Genomic DNA, 26,016 nt, shown 5'->3' with positions numbered 1-26,016 from the left:
GGCAAGAGGAGAGCACAGAAATACTTAAAAGTGTTGAAAGGAAAAACTCACCAAACTAGAATTCTATACCCACAAAATTATTTTTTGAAAGTGAAAGAGAAATAGACTTTCTCAGACCAAAATAAAATTAAGGAAATTTGTTGTCAGCTAACCTGACTTAAAAAAATTTTTTAAAGAATTTCTTCAGAGAGAAGTAAAATAATGTAGCTAAGAAGGCCAGATTTGCATAAAAAAAAGAGCATCAAAGAAGGAATAAGTGAACGGACTTCAAACTCTATTACAAAGCTGTCATCATTAAGACAGTATGGTACTGGCACAAAAAGAGACACATAGATCAATGGAACAGAATTGAGAACCCAGAAATGGACCCTCAACTCTATGGTCAACTCATCTTTGACAAAGCAGGAAAGAATGTCCAGTGGAAAAAAGACAATCTCTTCAACAAATGGTGTTGGGAAAATTGGACAGCCACATGCAGAAGAATGAAACTGAACCATTTCCTTACACCACACACAAAAATAGACTCCGAATGGTTGAAAGACCTAAACGTGAGACAGGAGTCCCTCAAAATCCTAAAGGAGAACACAGGAAGCAACCTCTTCGACCTCAGCCACAGCAAATTCTTCCTAGAAACATCGCCAAAGGCAAGGGAGCAAGGGCGAAAATGAACTACTGGGACTTCATCAAGATAAAAAGCTTTTGCACAGCAAAAGAAACAGTCCACAAAACCAAAAGACAACTGACAGAATGGGAGAAAATATTTGCAAATGACATATCAGATAAAGGGCTAGTATCGAAAATCTATAAAGAACTTCTTAAACTCAACACCCAAAGAACAAATGATCCAATCAAGAAATGATTGGATGGCAGAAGACATGAACAGACATTTTGGCTATGAACTGACAAATGGCCAACAGATACATGAAAAAGTGCTCAACATCACTCAGCATCAGGGAAATCTACATCAAAACCTCAATGAGATACCACCTCACACCAGCCAGAATGGCTAAAATTAACAAGTCAGGAAATGACAGATGTTGGTGGGGTTGTGGAGAAAGGGGAACCCTCCTACACTGTTGGTGGGAATGCAAGCTGGTGCAGCCACTCTGGAAAACAGTAGGGAGGTTCCTCAAAAAGTTGAAAATAGAGCTACCATACGATCCAGCAATTGCACTACTGGGTATTTACCTCAAAGATACAAATGTAGGGATCCGAAGGGGTATGTGCACCCCAATGTTTATAGCAGCAACGTCCACAATAGCCAAACTGTGGAAAGAGCCAAAATGTCCATCGACAGATGAATGGATAAAGAAGATGTGTATACACACACACACACACACACACACACACACACACACACTGGAATATTATGCAGCCGTCAAAAGGAATGAGATTTTGCCATTTGCAACGACATGGATGGAACTGGAGGGTGTTATGCTGAGCGAAATAAGTCGATCAGAGAAAGACATGTATCATATGACCTCACTGATATGAGGAATTCTTAATCTCAGGAAACAAACTGAGGGTTGCTGGAGTGGGGAGGCGTGGGAGGGATGGGGTGGCTGGGTGATAGACATTGGGGAGGGTATATGCTATGGTGAGCACTGTGAATTGTGCAAGACTGTTGAATCACAGATCTGTACCTCTGAAATAAATAATACAATATATGTTTAAAAAAAAGAAGAAGAAGATAGCAGGAGGGGAAGAATGAAGGGGGGGAAATCGGAGGGGGAGATGAACCATGAGAGATGATGGACTCTGAAAAGAAAATGAGGGTTCTAGAGGGGAGGGGGGTGGGAAGATGGGTTAGCCTGATGATGGGTATTAAAGAAGGCATGTTGTGCATGGAGCACTGGGTGTTATAAGCAAACAATGAATCATGGAACATGACATCAAAAACTAATGATGTATGGTGATTAACATTACAATAAAGAATTAAACAAAAAGAAGGAATAAGTGAAAGTAAAATAAAAACTTATATTTTTCTTATTCTCAATTGACCTAACAGGTAACAGTCTGTTCAAAAAAAAAATATATATCAATCGTGTATTCACTTATGTATGCTTATGTATTTATCATACACACACACATACACATACACTTATGTATGCTGATATGTAAATGAAATGAGTGATAGCAGTGATACAAAGGAAGGAAGGGAGAAATTAAGATTATTTTATTACTTTAAGGTACTCATACTACCTATAACAAGGTATAGTGTTATTTGAAAGTGGACTTGGATTAGCTGTGAATTTATATTGCAAATTCTAGGGCAACCACTAAAAGAAATTTTTAAAAAGGTATAAATGATATGCTAAGAAAGGAGAGAAAAATCAATTTAATTTTAGAACAAGGACTACAATAGACAGCACTAATGCATATGGTAGATAATAATCCAATTGTATCTTTAATCACTTTGAATGTAAATGGTCTAAATGCACCTTTTAAAAGACAGAGAATAAGCTCTGATAAGGAATAAAAGGAAAGAAGACTACTAGCTAAATGCAGTAAATCACATTCCATCCTAATTAAGAACATAAAGAGTGTTATTTCCCTTATTTTTATCCAGATTCAACAAGTTGAAGTTCAACAAGGTGAAAGTTATTGTATAATTTCACAGAGCTGTCGCATGGTACAGCCTGATTCTAACCTAGTTTTTTGGTCTTAAAATCTTCAGCTGGGGGTGCCTGGGTGGCTCAGTTGGTTAAGCGACTGCCTTCGGCTCAGGTCGTGATCCTGGAGTCCCGGGATCGAGTCCCACATCGAGCTTCCTGCTCAGCAGGGAGTCTGCTTCTCCCTCTGACCTCTTCCCTCTCGTGCTTTCTATCTCTCATTCTCTCTCTCTCTGAAATAAATAAATAAAATCTTTAAAAAAAATCTTCAGCTGGTTCAATTAATATTATTTCAAAAGCTTTTTATCATGCATTTGCCACTACCAACTGGCAACAGAAACACTGTTTTACAGGGCAATGGTTAAGGGCAGAGTTTGTAAGAAAATCGGAATTGAGATTGAAATCTGGTTCTGCTATTAATTGGCTGTAGAATCTTGGGCAGTTCAATTAACTTCTCTGGACTTCAGTTTCAAGTGTGTATGGGGGTTTTGTTAGTACTAATTGAGTTAATGTAGTACAATTCTTTCATGGTGATTTTCACATATTAAGTGCTCAAACATTGAAAAAAAAAAGAGAATATTGGAGTGAATCAAAAATTAAGACCCAACTATATATTGTCTACAAGAAAACCGCTTGTTATATAAAGATTAAAAGTAAATGGATGGACGGGCATCAGGGAGGCTCAGTTGGTTAAGCATCCAACTCTTGATTTCAGCTCAGGTCATGATCTCAGGATCGTGAGATTGAGCCCCATGTCAGTCTCCAAACATGGAGCCTGTTTAAGGTTCTCTCTCTCTCTCTCTCTCTTTCTCTCTCTCTCCTTCTGCTCCTCCCACCACTGTCTCTCTCTAAAAAAAAAAAAAAAGTAAATGGATAGAGAATACACCATGGTATCACTAATCAAAAGAATAGAGGAGTAACTATATTAATTTCAGACAGAACAGACTTCAAAGCTAAAAAATAATCAGGGATAAAGAAGAGAATTTTATAATGATAAAATGTTTAATTATCCAGGAAATCATAATAATCCTTAATGGGTAGGCACCTAACAGCAGAGAGTCAAACTATATAAAGCAAAAACTAGATTTGCCCATAATTTGATAAGATTGATAAAATAAATCAGTTCCTTAAAAAACACAATTTGCCCAGGGGCACCTGGGTGGCTCAGTCGTTAAGCGACTGCCTTCAGCTCAGGTCATGGTCCCAGGGTCCTGGGATCGAGCCCCGCATCGGGCTCCCTGTTCAGTGGGAAGCCTACTTCTCCCTCTCCCATTCCCCTGCTTGTGTTCCCTCTCTCACTGTGTCTCTCTCTGTCAAATAAATAAAATCTTAAAAAAAAATACAATCTACCAAAATTCATACAAGAAGAAATAGGCAATCTGAATAGGTCTATATCTATTAAAGAAATTGAATCAATAATTAATAACCTTCAAAAACAGAAAGCACCAGGCTAGATGGTTTCACTAGTGAATTCTACCAAATATTTAAGGAAGAAATTATACTAATTATCTACAGCTTCTTTGGAGGACTATGCAGAGGGGATACATCCTAACTCTTGCAACAAAGCCAGCATTACCCTCATACCAAAATCAGACAAAGACAAAGACGAGACAAGAAAAGTATCCCTCATGAATATAGATGTAAAAATTCTCAACAAAACATTATGGAAAATAGTATGGACTTTCCTCAAAAAAATTAAAAATATAACCAGCACATGATCTGGCAATTCCCTTACTGGATATATATTCAAAGAAAATGAGATCAGCATGTTGAAGAGATATCTGCACTCCCAGGTACACCACAGCATTATTCACAGTACCGAAGATATAGAAACAACATAAGAGTACAGATGAATAAATAAAGAAAATGTGAAAAAGTATATAGAATAGAATATTATTCAGCCTTTAAAAAAAGAAGAAAATCCTATTGTTTGTGAAAACATGGATGAACCTGGGAAACATTAAGTGAAATAAGCCAGGTACAGAAAGAGAAATACTGTATCATCTCACTTAAATGTGGAATCTTTAAGAAAGTTAAGCTCATACATAGTGACAGAGTAGAGTGGTGGTTACCAGGGTTAGGGGGTAGGTGGTGGATACAAATGATAAGGATCCTTCAGAAAGATTTAGGAAAGAAATGAGGTAAGGCCTAAGATTTCCCATCTGACTTGCGTGTCTAGGTATAATTCAGGGATAGATGACACCAAAACTTACAATTAAATTGATCAAAGCTGGTGATAAAGAGAAAATCTTAAAATTAGCCCATGGAAAAAGAAATATTACAAAAAATAGATAAAGATGATGGCAGACTTCTTGTCTGAAGCAATGAAAACATGAAGACAATGTAGCAACATCTTTTAAATACTGAAAGAAAAAAAACTCTAACCATTTAAGACTACACCTGGTGAAAATATTTTTCAAAAATGGCATATAAAAAGCTGAATATTACATCACTGGAAGACCAAAACTATAAGAAATGTTGCAGGAATTCCTTAAGGCAGATGAAAATGGTATCATGTGGATATATAGATATACCCAAAAGATGAATATTAGTCATCTTAATTACATAGGTATATATGTGTGTGTGTGTGTGTACATATATGTATATGTGTACATATATGTATATATATGCATAAGATATTTTATTATCTAAATATCTTCAAAAGATAATTGGATGTTTAAACAGAAAAATAAAAGCATAATATAAAGTTTATAGCATATGTATGTAAAATATATAACAATAGCATAAAGACAGGAAGGGAGAAATAGAAGTATTTTACTATAAGGTTCTTATACTATACATGATATGTATGATGTCACTTGAAAGTAAACTGTGATAGGGCACCTGGGTGGCTCAGTTGGTTTTGCATCAACTCTTGATTTTGGCTTAGGTCGCAATCTCGGGGTCATGGGATCGAGACCCAGGTCAGTTCCACACTCAGTGTAGAGTCAGCTTGAGATCTCTCTCTCCCTCTCCCTCTGCCCCTCCCCCTGCTTGCATGTGCTCTAAATAAATAAATACATAAAATCTTTAAAGAAAAAAAAGTAAACTGAGATAAAGTAAAGATGTATACTAAAAAAATCTAATAAACATAGTTGCTAAACCAACAAAGGAGATCAAATGAAATACCAAAAAAATATTAAATCCAAAAGGAGGCAGGAAAAACAGATAAGGGAACAAAAAGCAGATGAAACAAATAAAAAGCATATGGTGAAATGGTAGACTGAAATACAACCTTATCAATAATCATATTAAATGCAAATTTTCTAATCACCCTGATTTTAAAAACCAAGATTGTCAGGTTGGATAAAAAGTAAGATTCAATTTTATGCCAATCCTAAGAAATGTACTTTAAATATAAATTCACAAATAGGTTAAAAGTAAAATGATGAAATAATATCTACAATGCTAACCTTAATCAAAAGAAAGCTAGAGTAGCTATATTAATAACAGACAAAATGTATTACAGAACAAATTATATTACTAGGATTAAAAAACAACAATCACATCATTTTATAATGAAAAGGGGTCAATTCATCAAAAGGGCATAATAACCTGAAATGTTTATATACATAATAACAGAACTTTAGAATACATAGAGCAAAAACTGGTAAAATTGAAGGAAGAAATCAACACATCTATAATTATGGTAGATTTTAACATTCCTATCTCAATAATGAGTAGAACAAACAGACTTAAAGTAAAAAAATATAGAAGACTTGAACAATACTATTATCCAACTTGACCTAATTGAAAATTATAGAACATTCTACCTAACAATTGTAAAATAAACAAAATAAGCCAAAATAAGCCATTCTTTTCAAATTCATATGGAACACTTACCAAGGCAGACCATATTTTGGGCCAAAAAACAAATCTCAATAAACTTAAAAAGAATTAAGTCACGGAAAGTCTGTTCTCTGATGACATTGGAATTAAAATAAAAATCAGTAACAGAACTACCTCCAGAAAGTCTCCAAATATTTGGAAACTAAATAACACACTTCTATCTCACACAATGGACACCGAATAAATGAAAAGGTAAATTAGAAAATTTTTTGAACTGAATGAAAATAAGAACACATTTCAAAATTTGTAGGGTGCTGCTAAAGCAATGCTTAGGAAGAAATTTCTAGCACTAAGTACCTGTCTTCAAAAAGAAAAGGGTCTTGGGGTGCCTGGGTGGCTCAGTTGGTTGAGCATCCGAGTCTTGATTTTGGCTCACGTGATCTAAGGGTCCTGGGACTGGGCCTTGCGTCAGGTTCCATGCTCAGTGTGGAATCTGCTTGTCCCTCTCCTTCTGCCCCCTCATGATCTCTTTCTCTCCATCTCTAAAATAAATAAATAAAATATTTTAAAAAAGAAAAGAAAGGAAAGGAAAAGAAAAGGGTCTTAAATGAATATCCTCAGCTTCCACCTTAAGAAGCAAAAGACCAAATTAAATACAAAGTAAGCAAAAGAAAGGAAATAATAAAGATCAAAGCAGAAATGGATAGAACAGAAAACAGAAAAACAATAGGGAAAATTAATAAAACCAAAATCTGGTGCTTGGAGAAATTTAATAAAATTGATATACCTATAGCCTATGAATCACGTCTTTTTATTTTCTGTTTCTGATGCTTTGACTCGGAGGCTTTGCTGGCCCTGGAGAGATTGCCCCACACTGGGCCATCCAATTCCTGGGGATAGTAAACAATTCATCTGAGAGCACACCTTTCACATGCAAACCAACCAATCCAAAACCCAAACCTCAACCCCCATCTTATAGGCTCTCAAAGGACTCACATCTTGACCATTATTCCCCTGTCCTAATCAGCCCAGGGCCAGATATCAGACAAGTAGAGATGGTCCTTAACCCTAGAGACTGTTGAAATTATTCAAACTATCCAATCTTAAATTTCCTTGCATGGCCTTGTCTTATTTTTTTCTTGCAGAAGCCGCAAGAAAGCCTCTTGCCCACATTTCTACCTTTCTCCTTCTTCCTCCTGACCCATCCTGGTGTTTTTATAGGTAAGTCTTTATGGTGTGGTTATTTCCACTCCTCTTGGAAATTGTGAGTAATAAAGTATCTTTTCAATGGTAATCATCCCTTAATCTGTTGGTTTTACCATATCTAAATAAAGATAAAACCCACATTTTAAAACACCAGTCTGATAGAAAAAAAGAGCAAGATACAAATTAATAATATCAATAATAAAATAGATAATATCACTACAGATTCTACCAATATTAAATGTGTAAGAAAATATGAACAAATTTATGCTTGTAAATTTGAAAATTTCAGTAAGATGGACAAATTACTTGAAAGAAACAAAGTACCAAAGTCATCAGGAAGAAATACATAATATGAAAAGTCCTCTATCTATTGAAGAAATTTAATCTGTGGTTAAAAATCAGCTTAAATTTTTTTTTAACAATGAATCAAAGCATTTAAGGAAAAAATAATACCAATTCTACACAAACTTTTCCATAAAACTAAATAGGAGTGAATACCTTCCAATTCACGCTATGAGGTCAATATTACCCTGATACCAAAACCAGACATAGATAGTGTAAGAAAAGAAAACTATAGATCAATTATTTATTCCTCACAAGCATATGCAAAATTCTAAACAAAATTTTCGCAAATCAAACTCAACAATATAAACAGGTAATACATTATAACTAAGCGAGGTTTATCCCAAGAATACAAAGTTGGTTTAACATTAAAAAAATCAATCAATATTATTCCCATATTTACAGCCTACATAAGATAAACAATATAATCATCTCAAAATATGTTGAGAAAGCATTTTACAAAATCCAACATTCTTTTATGTCAAGGATAAAAGTTCTCAGCTAACCAGAAATAGAAGGGAACTCCCACAATCGTGAGAAATTGACAGCTAACATCACACTTGATGGTGAAATAGTGTATGCTTTCCTCCTAAGATCAGTAACAGGATAAGAATCTCCATTCTCATCACCTCTCAGCAACAATATACTGAAGGTTCTAGGCAGCACAGTCACGTAAGAAAAAAATATCCAGATTGGAAAGGAAGAAGTAAAATTGTTCTTTTTATTCTCAGATGATATAATTACCACATATTAAATTTGAAAGGATCTATGAAAAAGCAATTAGAACTAAAAAGTTAGTTTAACAAGTTTGTAGATTTGCAGCAAGTTTGTAGGATATAAGATCAATACAAAAATTAATTGTACTTGTATATACTAACAAATCATCAGTAATTAAAATTTAAAAAGAAATACCATTTACCATAGCATCAAATATATGAAGTACTTGTGGATAAACTGGTCCAAAACACAAGACTTGTACACATAAAACTAAACAGAAAACTATAAAACACTGCTGATAGAAGATAAAGGATTCCTAAATAAGTAGAGAGTTACACATTGGTTGTGGGCCAAAAGATGTCAATTCTCCCCTAAATTGAAATTTATTGCTATCTCAGTCAAAACCCCGATGGGATTTTTTGGTAAAAATTGCCAAGCTGATTCTAAAATTCATATGCATATACAAAAGATCTAGAATAGCCAAAACAACTTTAAAAAAAAAAAAAGAAAAACAAAGTTGGAGGAATTAACATGACTTGATTTAAAGACTTATAAAGTTATGGTGTGGTATTAAGGATTATACTATAAAGTAGAGTGTAAGTATTAATTAATTAAGGTGATATAGTATTGACATCAAGATAGACAGAACAATGAATCAGAACAGAGAGTCCAGAAATAGAACCACACAAATGTGAACAACTGATTTTCAACAAAGGTGCAAAGAAAACCCAGTGGGGAAAGGAAAATCATTTTAAGAAAGGATTCTGAAATAATTGAATATTAATGTGGAAAGAAAGGGAAAAAAAAGGAGGGGAAGGACAGAGAGGGAGGGAAGAAAGAGAGAGAGGGAGGGAGGGGGAGAGGGAGGAAAGAGGAGAAAAGGAAAGACTCATCTATACCTCATACCAGATACAAAAATTAAGTCAAATGAATGATGTACTAAATATAAAACCTACAACTATACAACTTCAACAACAAAACATAGGAGAAAACCTTTGTGACAATGAGTTAGAGATTTCTCTCTCTTTTTTTAAAGATTTTATTTATTTATTTGAGAGAGAAAGAAGAAGAGCACAGAGGGAGAAGGAGAGGGAGGAGCAGACTCCCTGCTGAGCAGAGAGCCTGATGCGGGGCTTGATCCCAGGACCCTGGGATCATGACCTGAGCCGAAGGCAGACGCTCAACAGACTGAGCCACCCAGGCGCCCAGAGTTAGAGATTTCTGACCTACAACATCAAAAGCAGGATTCACAAAGTAACAAATTGATAAATTGAACTTCATTAAAATTTAAAAGTTCTGCCTTTTTTGTTGTTGAAGTGGACTTGACATATGGCATTGTATTAGTTTCAGGTATACAACATAGTGATTCTACATTTAAATTCATCCGGAAGTGATCACCATGATACATGTAGCTACCATCTGTTACCATGCAAGTTGTTACGTATTATTAACTATACCCCCTATGCTGTACACTGTATCATCATGCCTTGGTTATTTTATAACTGGAAGTTTGTACCTTTTAATCCCTTTCCCCTGTTTCACCTAAAAAGTTCTACTTTTTGACAGATACTTTTAAGAGAATTAAAAGACAAGCCACAGATATGTGGAAATAATTGCAAATCATGTATCTGATAATGTACTTGACTTCCAAGCTCAATAGTAATAAAACAAAAAATAATAATAATACAGTAAAAGAATTGAACAGACACTTCACCCAATGGGATAATACAGTTGACAAAATAAGCACATGGAGAGACATTCAACACTTTTGGTCATTAGGGAAATACAAATTAAAATCACTGTGAGTTATCACTACATGCCTATTAGAATGGCTAAAATTAAAATCCTATCCATACCGTGTTGGCAACAAGTGGATAAACTAGGATTTTTAGGGGCACCTGGGTGGCTCAGTTGGTAAAACGTCTGCCTTCGGCTCAGGTCATGATCCTGGGGTCCTGGGATCGAGCCCCGCATCGGGCTCCCTGCTCAGTGAGGATCCTGCTTCTCCCTCTCCCTCTGCTGTTTCCCATGCTTGTGAGCTCTTTCTCTCAAGTAAGTAAATAAAAATCTTTTTAAAAAAAAAAAACTAGAATTTTTTTACACTGTTGGTAAAAAGGTGATATGGTACAACTACTTTGGAAGAACAGTTTGGCAATTTCTTAAAAATCGAGCATAAATACAACCATTCCACTCCAAAGTGTTTACTCAAAAGAACTGAAAATGTAGGTTCATACAAAGATTTGTCCACACATGTTATAGCAGCTTAATTTTTAGTCCCAAACTGGAATCAACCCACATCTTTATTGGGTAACAGGTAAATGGGTAAACAAACTATTGTCGACACAACAGAATACAGTTCAGCAATTCAAAAAACATCTACTATTGATGCACTTAATGCCATAGATGAATCTTAAAATAAGTATGTTCATTTAAAGAACTCAGATAGTAAAGAGTATATACTGTATTATTTCACTCATACAAACATCTAGGAAATGCAAACTATGATGACAGAAAATAAATCAATGTTTGTCTGGGACCCAGGCTGGGCCAAAGGTGTGGAGGAACCAGAGAGAGGGACTGCAAAGGGGTAAGAGCAATTTTTTGATATTATGGATACTTTCACTATCTTGACCATGATGATAGCTTCATGGATATCCACATATGTCACAACTTACCAAATTGTATATTTAAGAAAAATAGTCTACAAGCAAAGCCTGTGCTCAGGCTTTATGGCAAGTTCAATTGAAGTATCCAACAATAAATATTGTTCTCTAAGTTGTTTCAGGAAATAAAGACAGAAAGAACAATCCTCCAGTCATTTAAAGAGACTAATACTATCTTGAGACAATACTTGAGAAGAAGAGTATGAGAAACGGAAGAGATAGGCTATACTGAGCTTTAAGGCAGATCAATACCTTAGCTGTGGGTCCTCTGCTGAGAAAAAGGACCAAGAGCGGCACCTCCTATGCAGTTAGATTTACAAGGGTCACTGAATGCGCTCTGGCTCCAGGGCCGGGGCAGACCTCAGCTCCCCCAACCACATATGCTCCAGCTGTTGCACTCTTGAGGTTTACCAAGCAACCAACTGTTTAGAGACAATTTAACTGTAACAAGACCTCATAGCTAAGTGGTCTTTTATTAGCCCAAATGGAGTTCCATGCATCAGGAGGGGCCACCTTACCCCCAGGCCTTCCCCAGTCCTTCTCTATTAAAGTGAAATATGGCTTTAATATAGCCACACCTGGGGGAAGTGCTCTCTTAGCAGCCCTGGATGCCCACCCTCCCCCACTTAAGGTTGCCTCTTATTTCTTTATTCCTCAGGGCTTGGTTTGGCAGATTTTCAAATGATCAGATTAATTTTAAAGTCAATAGAAATGTAGCATATGAAGAGCAAAATCACTGGCCCTTACGTGCTTTGGAGCTAACTTTAGTCGTCATTTAAGTAAAAAGGGGGAAAGAGAAGAAACAGAATAAATAGCCCATGAAGACACATTTTAGAATTTCTTTATTCAGTATATGTTTGGGACAATTGCAGGATAAATGACTCCACGAAATCTAGGCTTTAATGTCTCTGGGGCTCCTGAAGCATGGAAAAGGCTATAGCAAGCCAGAGCCTGCTGGTCTTCCTATCTGTGGGAACTGCATGGGATAGGCGTTAAAAAGACTGTAAATATAGAGAAAAGTCTGAATCTCAACTCTGACTCCTGAGATAAAGTAAGTTACCAAAAGTAGAAAACAAAACTCATTCAGGGCCCATAGCTCAGGTTAAAATACTTTGCCAGTTCTCCAAAATCACTTTTCAACACTCTCAGACTTGGACACAACTAGCTAGCTACCTGTGAGCACACAGAGCTCCACTGCACTGGGCAACTAAACAATACATTCACATCCAATATATGATTGTTTCCATTCTCAGTCAGGTTAGCAAAGGCTCAGAGCAGTTCATAACTTTGGGAAGGACACACAGCTCTCATTTGTTTGCCTCCAAAGTCTATGTGTCTCATGTTTAAGCTAGGTAGTCAGGGCATGAGGGTACATTCTCATTCTTTAGAGTTTCTTGATGAGTCCTCCTTAACTGAAGCTGTTTTTGCTATTTCCAGCCTCCTCCTCTTTTGGAAAGAAGTCAACAGTATGGCCAGACTGAGTCACTTAGTAGCTCCCCAAGTCCACGTTTTACATGATCGAGTATCCTTTGCATATTTGAGATATTTATATTCCTGAGGAAGTTTGTATCAATGACCCATATCCTCAGTCCATCATAACTTTTATGGTTGTGAACTTCAAAATATCACCCACTCCCACTTTAAAATCCCACTAGGCTTCATGGAGATTCAAGGTCTATAGGGACCAACAAGAATCTTTCAGCTGTGCCTTAGGGAATTGCTCTAGTTGACTTCTCCATAAATAGCTTGAGAGTTCTTGCTACAGAGAAAGACTACAAAGCAAACAGAAACGAAACGAAACAAAACAAAACACTGGTGAAATTCAAGTACCCTAAGTCCAACAGGAGAGACAGAGACAGAAACAGAGAAAGACAGACACAGAGTGAGAGGTGTCATGCTGAAAGCCAGAGAAATTCTTTTGATTTACTCCCTGAAACTTCAGGCCAAATTCCACACTCTTTTTTCTTTTTTTTATTTCAAATAAATATTTGTTTTCTTTTTTTCCCTAGTGTTGTTAGGGAGGTATAATTGACAAATAAAATTGTATATGTATATATATATTATAATTATATATATATATAATGTACAATGTGATGTTTTATATGATCACCACAATAAAGCTAATTAACAAATCTATCATCTAACAGTTACCATTTTTTTTCCTAGTGTGGTGAGAACACTTAAAATCTACTCTTTTACTAAATTTTAAGTATGCAGTACATTATTAACCATAGTCACTGTGGTGTATATTAATTCCCTAGAACTTATTCATCTTATAACTGAAAGTGTGTTATCTTTTGACCAAATTCTTCCAATTTCCCCCACCTCCCAGCTCCTGGTAACCACTATTTTACTTTATGTTTATGAGTTTGACTGTTTTAGATTCTGTCTATAAAGGAGATCATGTAGTATTGGTCTTTCTTTGTCTGGCTAATTTCACTTAGTGTAATGTCCTCCAGGTTCATCCACATTGTTGTAAATGACAGGATTCATTCCCCTTTTTTTGTGGATGAATAGTGTCTCATTACACATATATACCACATTTTCTTTATCTATTCATCCGTTGGTGGACACTTAGGCTGCTTCCCTTCCATACCTTGGCTGTTGTAAATAATGCTGCGAAGAACATAGGGAGTGCAGATATCACTTTGATACCCTGATTTCATTTCCTTTGGATAGATAAGCAACAGTGGGAATGCTGGGTCATATGGTCGCTCCATGTTCAACTTCTGGAGGCATCTCCATACTATTTTCCATAATGGCTATACGAGCTTACATTCCACCAACAGTGTACAAGGGTTCTCTTTTCTTCACACCCTCACCAACACTTGTTATATTTTGACTTTTGAAAAATAGCTGTCCGAACAGGTGTATGATGCTCTCATCGTGATTTTTATTTACATTTCCTTGATAATTAATAATGTTGAGCACCTTGTCATATATCAGTTGGCCATTTGTATGTCTTCTTTGGAAAAATGTCTATTAGATCCGTTTTTCAATTATTTTTTGAGGGCTCCCCCCCCCCCGGGTGGCAGTTGCAAAAGCTGAGATGCCAATATGTATGTATAAATTTCTTCCAAGTAGATATTGGTGAATTGGAGCAGGTTACAGGGAGAATGTGGAGATGGTGTCTGCTAGATTCTCCTGTGTCCAAAGGGGAGAGCAGTTTGTTCCCAGATGAGTCAAAATTAGGAGGCTGACCCTCAGGCTGCAGCTCTTAAGATACTCAAATCGGCCTTTGCAGGGAAATATTGGGAGATGGGTATTTTTTTCAGCTCCTTCTGCACTGAGCCCTGAGGTCATGGTCATGGCAAATCTTCAGGGGCTTGTTAAAAACTGTTTTTTCTTGGGGCGCCTGGGTGGCTCAGTCAGTTAGGCATCTGACTCTTGATTTTGGTTCAGGTCCTGATCTCAGAGTTGCAAGATTGAGCCCTGAATCAGGCTTCCAGCTCAGCACTGGGCATGGAGCCTGCTTAAGATTTTCTCTCTCCCTCTCCCTCTACCCCTCACCCACCTCTAACAAAAAAACAAACAAAAAACCAAACCAAAACAACAACAACAACAACAACAAAAAATCCTGTTTCTTTGTTTGCTATAGTCTTGGGGATCTTGAGAACCCAAGACATACTGGCTTTCAGAGCTATGTGTTTTGGGAACCAAGCCCAAGACACAAGATACTTTGCTTTCAACCCTACCTCTTTGACAAGAACCATTTCACATTTTTGTGTCTATTAATTACAACATACCACTTCTGGCACAAAATTCATAGTAGTGCTTAGTATCCTTTGGTTGTAAATAACAGAAAATCTCCCCCAAACTGGCTTACGTATAGAGTAAATTTATTGTTCAAGTTAATATAATCCAAAAATAGCACTGGATTAGATTATGCAAATATAACACAGCTTAATTGGCAGTCTTTTACTTTGTATATTAGGGTTTTTGAACTTGGAACACTCTTCATGGGAGATATCTACCTTAACTTCTTCATTTTCATCAAAGGTTCCCTTTTCAATGAAATCTTATCTATGCACAAACATTTCCTCTTTTTAAATTAGTTTTATTGATATAATCCATATATCATAAATATGCCCTTTTTAAGGTGCAATTAAATAATTTTTATTATATTCACAAGTATATGCAACCATCACCACAGTCTATTTTGAATATTTCATTACCTCAAAAAGAAATGCTGTACCCTTTAAATATCACTCTCTTATCTACATTTCCCCCCCTCCAGCCCTAAGCAACTGTGAATTTACTTTCTATCTCTATAGATTTCTGAGTTCTGGACTTTCATAAGAATGAGGTCATATAGTACATGGTCCTTTGTGACTGGCTTTTTTCACCTAGCATAATGTATTCAAGTTTCATTTTTATTCTAGCATATGTAAAGTGATAACTCCTTATGGTTTTGATTTGCATTTTTCCGATAACTAATGATACTGATCATATTTTTATGTGTTTATTTCATATGCTTATTGGCCATTTGTGTATCTTAGGAGAAATGACTTTATCCATTCTTTAATTGGGTTAATTGTCTTTTTATTATTGAATTGGTAGAGATTTTTATGTATTTTAAATACAGGTCTCTAATCAAACATATAATCTGCAATATTTTCTCCCATCCTGTGTGTTGTCTTTCTATTTGCTTGGTGGTGCCTTTTGAAGTGTAAGTCTTATTTTGATCAAGTCTAATTTATCTTTTTTGCTGTTGTTGTTGCTGCTTACACTTTTGGTGTCATACTTAAGAATTTCTTTTGCAAGTTCAAGGTCATGAAGATTTATCCCTGTTTTCTTCTAGGAGTTTTATAGAAGTTTTGCTCTTACACTTATAATGTGAATAACACATAATGTGTAATTTTCTATAATAATTTTGTATATAGTGTAAATGAGGGTCCAACTTTATTCTTATCCAGTTGTCCCAGAAACATTTCTTGAAAACACCATTCATCCAATATTAAACAATATTGCTATCCTTATTGAAAATCAATTGACCAGAGATGTGTGCTTTTTGTCTCTGGACTCTCAGTTTTATTTTACACACACGCACACACACACACCCTTGTGTCAGTACCACACTGTCTGGATTACTGTTGATCTATGAGTTTTGATCAGGAAGTGTGAGTCCTCTCAATTTATTCTTCTTTTTCATAATTGTTTTGGCTTTTTTACATCCTTTTATTCAGTATAGATTTTAGAATCAGCTTGTCAATTTCTATAAAGAAGTGAGTTGGGATTATTGTAATTTTGCTGAGTCTGTAGATTAGTTTGAGGAGTATTGTCATTATAGCAAAGTTAAGACTTCCAACCTATGAACATGAGATGTTTTCCTATTTATTTAGATATTCTTTAACTCTTTTAAACAATGTATCACAGTTTTTCAGAACATAAGTTTAACACTTTTTTGATAAATTTATTCCTATTTATTCCTTTTGTTTAAATTCCTATTATTCCTTTTGTTAAATTTATTTCTAAGTGTTTTATTCATTTTGATACATTAATGGAATTGAGTTCTTCATTTATTTTATCTTATAGTTCAAAGCAAGTACATAAAAATGCAATTGATTTTTTGTATATTGGCTTTATATCCTTCAACCCTGCTGAATGCATATATTAGTTCTAATAATATTTAGTGGATTCCTTAAGATTTTCTGTACAAAATATCAGGCCATCTGTGAATAGAAATAACTTTACTTCTTTTAAAATTTGAATGTCTTATTTATTTTTCTTGCCTAGTTTTTCTGACTGGAACATGTCTTGTTCCCAAGCTTAGGAATAAATCATCTAGTCTTTCACCATTAAATATGTTTGCTGTGGATTTTTCATTGATGATTTTTAGCAGGTTGGGGAAGATCCCTTACATTATTACTTTCTTTACTGTTTCTATCATGAAAGAGCTCTAGGTTTTGTAAAATATTTTTCTGCACCTGCTAAGATGATAATGTGAATTCTGTTTTTTGTTCTATTAATAAGAAATATCACACACATAGATTTTTGAAAAGCCATCCTGCATCACAAAGATAAATCCAACTTGGTCATGGTGAATAATTCTTTTTATATGATGCTGGATTAAATTTTCAATTATTTTGTTTAGAATGTCTGCCTCCCATGAGAGATATTGTTCTGTAGTTTTATTTTCTTGTGATGTCATTGATTTTGTTATGAGAGGAATAGAATAAGTTGGGAAATCTTTCCATGTCTTTTATTTTTTGGAAGTGTTTATAAAGAATTAGAATTAATTTTTCTGTTGAAGTTTGGTAGATTTTAGTGGCAAAGCTATCTGTGCCAGGGTTTCATTTGTGGGCAGTTTTTGTTTTGTTTTGTCTAATCTATTTCCTTGTTATAAGCCTACTCAGATTGTTTACTTTTTCTTGAGTCAGTTTTGTAGTTTGTGTCTTTGTAAGAAGTCTATTTCATCCAATTTATCTAATATATTGGTGTACAGTCATTTATAGTATTTTGTTGTAATCCTTTTTATTTTTCTTAGGTCAGTAGTTATGTCTCCTTCATTTCTGATTTTAGTAATTTGAATCTTTTCTCTTTTTTCTTGGTCAAATTAAATAAAATTTTGTCAATTATGTTGAGCTTTTAAAAAACCAGCTTTTGGTTTTTCTGTTCTTTTTAGAAACTAATTTTTGCTTTAATCTTTATTTTCCCTTCTTTCTCTTGCTTTATATTTAGTTCGCTATTCTATGTGAAAGGTTAGATTATTGATTTGAGATCTTTCATCATTTTTAATATAATCATTCACAGGTATAACTGTTGCATTATTTTGCATTTAGTGACTATTTTCTAATGTAGTATTTTAATTCAATTAATGTTTTTTTCAATATATTTTTGGATTTTCTTTAGTGGTTGTTCTAAAGTTTACTATATATGTCTTAAATTATGAAAATCATATTTAATTCCAGTAATATGTTGGTATGTTACACCTATATATCTCTATTGCTCTCCCTCCCTTTTGTTACATTATACCTATTACATCTATTAATGTTACAGACCCCAAAATTTTTATCCATTGTTATAATCACTACCATCTGTCATCATTTCCTAGTTTATTACAACTTTTCTCTCACCCACTTTCTTTGTATTACTATTGGCAAATACATTGCATGTATGTTGTAAGCCTAAGAATATATTACATACATATAAGCTATACAATTGCATTTCCAATCAGTTTAGAGAAAAGGGAGAGTATTTTTAGTGTCTTTTATAATTACATGAATGCCTTCACCTGTTTGATTACCTTTGCTCTTGTTTATTCCTGTGTATTTGAATTACCATGGGGGATGAGGTCACTTGCTTTCAGCCTGAAGAAATGAAGTCTTCTTTCCTGAGACTTGCAAGAAAGATTGTATCCATGAAACAAAAACAGAATGCAATAAAACAAGAAATATTAGAGAATAGTAAAAAGTTCTCAAAAATTCAATATATAAAATAAAAAATTAAAAATATCTTGAACACACTAATTCAAAAAGATATATGCACCCTTATGTTTATTGCAACATTATTTACAATAGTCAAGATAACAAAGTGTCTAATAGATAAATGGATAAAGAAGATGTGGTATTTATACACAATGAAATATTAGTCAGCCATAAAAAAAGAATGAAATCTTGCCATTTGTAACAACATGTTTGGATGTGGAGAGTATTATGTTTATTGAAATAAGTCAGTCAGAGAAAAACAAATACCATATGACTTCACTTACATGTGGAATTTAAGAAACAAAACAAATGAACAAAGAAAAAAAAAGATAAAACAAGAAATAGACTCTTAACTATAAAGAACAAACTGAATGTTACCAGAAGGGAGGTGGGTGGGGAGATGAGTGGAATAGGTGATGGGGATTAAGGAGGGCACTTATCATGAGGAGCATTGAGTAATGTATAGAATTGTTGAATCACTATATAGTATAACTGCAATTAATATAATACTGTATATTAGCTATAGTGGAATTAAATTTTTTTTTAAATCTTGGAAAATTGTTAAATATAAGTTTAAGATCTCACTTACTAGGCAAGTTAATGGAAAATGGAATAGGAAAGATGAAAAAAATAGAGTATAAATCCATAATATCCTATTGACAACAATAGGATTTTTATGAAGAAATGATCAATGAAATGTTATTTTTTTCATAATTAAAGAATAACTGTCATTAGATTGAAAGGACATTGAATTTTAAGGAAATTATTATTAATTTTTAAAAAGGTCATGATCTCAGGGTCATGAGATTGAGCCCCATATAGGGCTCCATGCTGGGCACAGAGCTTGCTTAAGATTCTTTCCCTCTGCCCTCCCCGCTTCCTCAAAAGAAAGAAAGAAAGAAAGAAAGAAAGAAAGAAAGAAAGAAAGAAAGAAAGAAAGAAAGAAAGAAAGAAAGAAAGAAAGAAAAAAGAAAGAAAGAGAGAAAAGAAAGAAAGAAAGGAAAGAAAGAAAGAAAGAAAGAAAGAAAGAAAGAAAGAAAGAAAGAAAGAAAGAAAGAAAGAAAGAAAGAAAGAAGAAAGAAAACATACATCATGCTCACTTGGGAAGCACATACACTAAAATCGGAACTATACAGAGATTAACATGGCCCCTGCATAAGGATGACATGCAAACCAATGTATCTCATTACAAAATTTCAGTATACCAAGGATAAAGAGAAGTTCGAAAATCTTACAGAAAAAGGAAATAAATGAAGAAAAAAGGCCCACAACCTTAAATCACAAATGGAAATATCATCAGACTTCTTCATGGCACTGTTGGAAGCTAAATAGCATTAGAACAAGGACTTCAAGACCTTGAGTGAAATTGATTTCAGACTAAAATTCTATAACCACTAACCTAACACATGTGAAGGAAAAAGACAATATCTTCACACATTTAAAAAAAAAATCTAAAATCAAACTAACTAACTAAATAAATAAATGCCTAACTTCCATTCCTACTTTTTTGGAAAGGTTGCTGGAAATATGTCCCATCAAAATAAGAGACTGTATTAAGAAAGTGAATAAATGTGTTCATTTGATAAAAAAAAAAGGCAGTAAGAGAGAGTCTAAAAATGATAAAAAAATCATATTTAAGAAATTAATCAGGGGTGCCTGGGTGATGCAGTTGGCTAAACATCGGACTCTTGGTTTCTGCTCAGGTCGTGATCTAAGGGTCATGAGATCGAGCTCTGTGTCTGGCTCCGTGCTCGGCAGAGAGTCTGCTTGAGATTCTCTGCCTCTGTCCCTCCTGCCATTTACACACACACACTCACTCTCTCTCTCTCTATCTCAAATAAATAAAATCTAAAAAGAAATGTTATCGGGATGACAGTTGTGCAATAGGCCTGAGCAAAGGCCAGTCTGAATTGAAAAAGGAGGATTATAATTTCTATGAGGGAGGTCTTCGGGAGGAAATTGGAAATGCAACATTTTCAGGTAGGATTGACCATGGGGAAAGTTTTATAAAATTATGATTAAGAAGAAAGAGCTTGATCCTGTGATCAAGCCCAGCATCGGGCTCCCTGCTCCGCGGGAAGCCTGCTTCTCCCTCTCCCACTCCCCCTGCTTGTGTTCCGTCTCTCTCGCTGTGTCTCTCTTTGTCAAATAAATAAATAAAATCTTTAAAAAAAGAGAAGAAAGAGCAAAGTGAAAACACTAAGTATGCACATATAATGGACTGTTATTGAAAATACATAAAGAACTCTTAAAAGTCAATAAAAAAACAATTAAAAAGTGGCCTGACGATCTTAAAAGACACCTCAAAAAAGAAAATATACAGATGGAAAATAAGCATGAAAACCTGCTCCATAACATAGGTCATCAGAGAAATGCAGATTAAAACAACAATTAGATAACACTACACACCTATTAGACTGAGCAAAAATTCAGAAAACTGACATCAAATGCTGTCGAGAAAGTAGAGCAGCAGGAATTCTCATTCATTGCTGGTGAAAATGCAAAATGGAACAGTTACTTTAGAGGACACTTTGGAAGTTTGCTACAAAATTAAACATATTCTTACCATATGATCCAGCAATTGTACGTCTTGATATTTACCCAAAGGTGTTGAAAACTTATGTCACAAACAAAAACAAAAAAACCTGCACACAGATATTTATAGCAGCTTTATTCATAATTGTCAAAATCTGGATGTCCTTGAGGAGGTAAGTCGTTAAATAAGTTCTGGTACATGCAGACAATATTCTATTTAGAGCTAGGATAAATTACCTATCGAGCCATGAAGAGACATGGAGGAAACTTAAATGCCTATTACTAAGTGAAAGAAGTCCATCTGAGATGGCTATGAACTATATGACATTCTGGAAAAGGCAAAACTATAGAAACAGTAAAAAGATCAGCAGTTGCCAAAGGTTGGAGTGGTGGGGAGGTATGAATATGTAGATCACAGAGGATTTTTAGGGCAGTGAAAATCCCCTGTATGATACCAGAAAGGACACATGTCATTATACCTTTATCCAAACCCAAAGAATGTCTAACACCAAAAATAAACTGTGATGTTAACTATGGGCTTAGGGTGATTATGATGTGCCAATCAATGTAGGCTAATCAATTGTAAATAATGTACCATCCTGGTGGGGGATGTTGATAATAGGAGAGATTATTCATGAGTTGGGGCAAGGAGTACATGGAAACTTTGTACCTTCCTCTCAGTTTTGATGTGAACCAAAAACTGCTCTTAAAACAATAAAGTCTTAATATTCTGATAATTGTTAGACAATAATAATAGACTAAATGTCATTAATTAGGTCATTCTAGTGGTTCTAAAGACTTAATAATAATAAAATCTTAAAAAATAGTCTGAATCTAAACATAATAGGTTCTCTCTGGATTTGTGAATAAATGTATTTTATTTTGTTTAAAAAAATTAATTATGGTCAGAACTTAGAGAAGTGTCTATTGTTTTCAAAAGGAAAAATATTTACAAAGCAGTCAATAACCTGGTCTACCCCTCTCTTTCACCCACTTCTCTAAGCTTTATTTTTTAAAACTTTTTTTTTAAGATTTTATTTATTTATTTGAGAGAGAGAGAGAGCAAGCATAAGCAGGGGAAGAAGGAGAGAGAAAGGGAGAAGCAGACTCTCGGCTGAGCAAAGAGCCGGATGCAGGGCTCAATCTCAGGACTCTGGGATCATGACCTGAGCCGAACGGAGATGCTTAACTGACTGAGCCACCCAGGTGCCCTGCTTCACTTGACTCCTTTTCTCAAACATGTCATGCTCTCTCATTCTTTGGACTTTGCACACACCATTTAAATATTTCTGTAGTGTTTTTGCCACTCTTCCTCCATATATTCCCATCCTTTTTACTTGAATAACTCCTACTTATTCTTGAGATCCTGGCCTAGATAACTCTTTCTCCCTGAGATGTCTGTTGTATGCTTCCATAGTACCATGTTATGGCTCCTCATTCTCAGATAATTATTGTTTAATTTTCTTTCCTCTCTAATAAAATATTAGATTAATAAGAGTACAATTTTTCACACATTGCCTGGCACATAGAAGGTGATCAGTAAGTAGTTACTAAGTATATGACTAAATCTGTGAATGAGACATAGCATATTTAGTGCACTAGGAGGTTAGTCCATAAACTGGGGATTTGGTGAACAAATATTTATTATATACAAATAACTTGCAAAGCATGGCAATATAATGGATAAAAAATAATTTTCAAAAGTTTTTCTTCTTTTCCTTCAAGAAGTTTTTATTATGGTGGGAGGGGTGGAGAACAGAAATACTGTTAAAGATTGAAAAATTCAGGTGTAATTTGAGTCAGGACCAGCTACTTTCAAGGTTCTATATTGGCACATGAATATTATGATTCATAAAGATCCCTCTAATGCTCTTTTTTTTTTTTTTTTTGAGAGAGAGAGAGAGAGAGAGAGACTGAGAGCACGGGTGAGGGGCAGGGGGAGAAGGAGAAAGTGAACCTTGAGCCAGCTCCACGCCCAGTGTGGAGCCCAACACAGTGCTTGATCTCATGACCCTGAGACCATGACCTCAGCTGAAATCAAGAGTCAGATGCTTAACTGACTGAGCCAGCCAGGTGCCCCAAATGTTTTTTATCAGTAAAAGCAGCATCCTAAATATGAGACTCTTACACAGTTGTCTTAAATTAGGAGAATAGGTTCTATTCTGAAATTAATATGTAAAATTTATTTGGGATAAATGACAGCATCCACGCATTCCATTGGAAGATAAAAAGTCCACCCTAGTTAAAAAAATAAGGAAATATAAAGAGCCAACATCCTAGTGGAAATATTTAATGTTTCAATGTTCCTTAGGTTTTGAAAGATAATAAGAAAGGTCTGAAGCACCACAAAGCTGGCCTTCTGCTCAAGTTCCTTTGAAAAGATAAGCTGATACACAAACACCTTTTTGGCCTTTGTCTTTGTCAGAATAAACTAGCTTCCTAGACAGATGGCGGGTTACTAAATGTCAGCTTAGCTTTGAGGCAGATTAATTCAGATGGTGTCAACATAAATAGCTGTTGACTTGTGGAAAACCAAATAATTCCAAAACAAAACCCACATATTTTATTGTAGGCAATTTTGCTTTCAGATCATATTTCCTGTGTTATTTTTGCACTGTTTTTTTTTTGTTATTACTATCAATATTTGCATGTAAACAGGATCTCTGTTGCTTAGCAATTCATAATTTCTGTTGTTTCTTCTAAGCTGAAATTGGTTTAGTTCTCTGGTAGGGAAGAGAGCTATTTGACTTCTCTCCCATGTATAAAATGTATCCCATTTTCGGGGCGCCTGGGTGGCTCAGCCGTTAAGCGTCTGCCTTCGGCTCAGGTCATGATCCCAGGGTCCTGAGATCGAGCCCCACATTGGGCTCCCTGCTTGGCGGGAAGCCTGCTTCTCCCTCTCCCTCTGCTTGTGTTCCCTCTCTCGCTGTGTCTCTCTCTGTCAAATAAATAAAATCTTTAAAACAAAAATGTATCCCATGTTCAAATCTGGACATAAGTCTGTTTCTGGAACAATTCACTCCAAATGTTCTTCAGACTTATATTTGTATTCCAATTCTCACTGGAAAGGAGTTGAAAAGATCATTGCATTTGGTTATTGTTACTTTCTGCCTCATTTTATTTGTGACGACTCTTTCCTTCCCACTTTCTCTACCGGATCCCCTTCCAAAAACTTCAGAAATCCGATTTGATATGAATGCCTGAAATTGTATTTAAAAAAAAGTCAAAAACGTTAGAAAACTCCCTTAATGAAATGATCCAAGGATAATTAAGGAGGGGAACTACTAGCAGATTCAATGTACCTATGCAAATCACTTTATAAGAAATTTTGTTTAAAAAAGTCTACACACCAACAATGAACTGAATGGAGGGCTGCAGAATCATGGAAGGCAGCATGTCAGAAACTGCTAACAATAGAATCAGGAAGGTTAAGGCCCAAGAAAACAAAACAGGCTTTTCAAGCTATATTTGAAACAGGAAGATGAATGTGGAAGGTAGCTAGTTCGGAGTCATAATATAATGTTATCATAAGGCAGAAAAAAGGCAAAACTACATAAATAGCATTTTGCTTCCAGAAGAATGGTGCTTAAACTGAAAAAAGATACTTAGAAAATCATGATAAGAAATTTAAATTAGAGAGAAAAGAACTGAAGAGCATTTAGCCATTTTTAGTAGATTCATGCCTAGAATAATTTCTTCCCAGGGAATAGAGAGAATTTGAAACTGTAATGGTCTAGAATGGAGTTTGTAATCTTGTAAAAGTGGCAGAAAATTAGTAAGTTCCTAAAAGGTTAGGGATACAGATATACTTTATTTTCAAAAGACAAACACAACAACCTGGGATTCTTCAACAATAGACTTACCATCAATCTCACAACACAAAAGCTACACATGAATTTCTGTTACTCTATTGTGATTATAAATATCTATGGTGTTAAAGGCACTTTAAAAGAGAAGAATACCACATTGCTAATAAGCCTATCATCCTAACTGATTCAGTACTTTAATTTTGTTCATTCCTTCCCACTTCTTACTGACACAAATGTATGCTCTTTTTTTTTTTTTTTTTGTATTTGCAGGTAGTAGGCCTACATTTTTAAATGCTGTTCTACAATTTTTTGGTACACTAATATTATGTTTGAAAAATTTTTTTTAGATTTCACATGCATAATTTTAAATGAATATATAATATCCTATCATATAGATGTGTGCTAACATAAGTAGTCTTTCATTTATTATTGAACATTTTGGGGGCTATAAGTCATTCTGAAATGAACATATAAGGTATATCATTTTTCTCTTTATTTCTTGGAAAAGTTTATTTGAACACATTCCCCAAAATAAGTTGAGGACATCAAAAGTTATAAACACTGTGTGGACCTAGACAGAGACTACAAAATTGCATGGTGAAGTGATAACAATTTATTTTTGACATCGGCACTATTTTATGCTCATCTTGACAGACCTGCAAATTATGGCTCTGATTTAATTCATGGAAATTTTAATCGGTATACAATGGAATTCAGAGGTGTTATGTGTATATACTTAGTTTTATGGAGGCTAACATTGTCCAATTTTAAACTTATTTAATATTCCTTTATAAATTTTGTGCATTAATGGGAGTCTTAAAGTTTCTTTTTCACATTGTGTTTTATATTTTACAATATATTGTCTTATAATGATTTTTCATATTTGTTGCAAATATTATAGTTTTTTGCCTCTCCT

General features: G+C 34.7%; 1 non-coding gene across 1 annotated transcript; it reads left to right on the top strand.

The window, feature by feature from the left end:
- Window positions 1-19,848: 19,848 nt before the first annotated feature.
- LOC114222363 (U6 spliceosomal RNA) lies at window positions 19,849-19,952 on the top strand. Its single transcript, XR_003611920.2, has one exon. It is a non-coding gene; the product is annotated as a U6 spliceosomal RNA (small nuclear RNA).
- The last annotated feature ends 6,064 nt before the right edge of the window (window positions 19,953-26,016 follow it).

Source organism: Eumetopias jubatus, unplaced genomic scaffold (genome assembly GCF_037043125.1).
Source record: "Eumetopias jubatus isolate StellerSeaLion01/CBP00866 unplaced genomic scaffold, mEumJub1_p1.0 scaffold_13, whole genome shotgun sequence".
NCBI classification, from domain to species: domain Eukaryota; kingdom Metazoa; phylum Chordata; class Mammalia; order Carnivora; family Otariidae; genus Eumetopias; species Eumetopias jubatus.
Note: the sequence above shows the minus strand (reverse complement) of the source record. Positions and strands in the feature narration are given on the sequence as shown.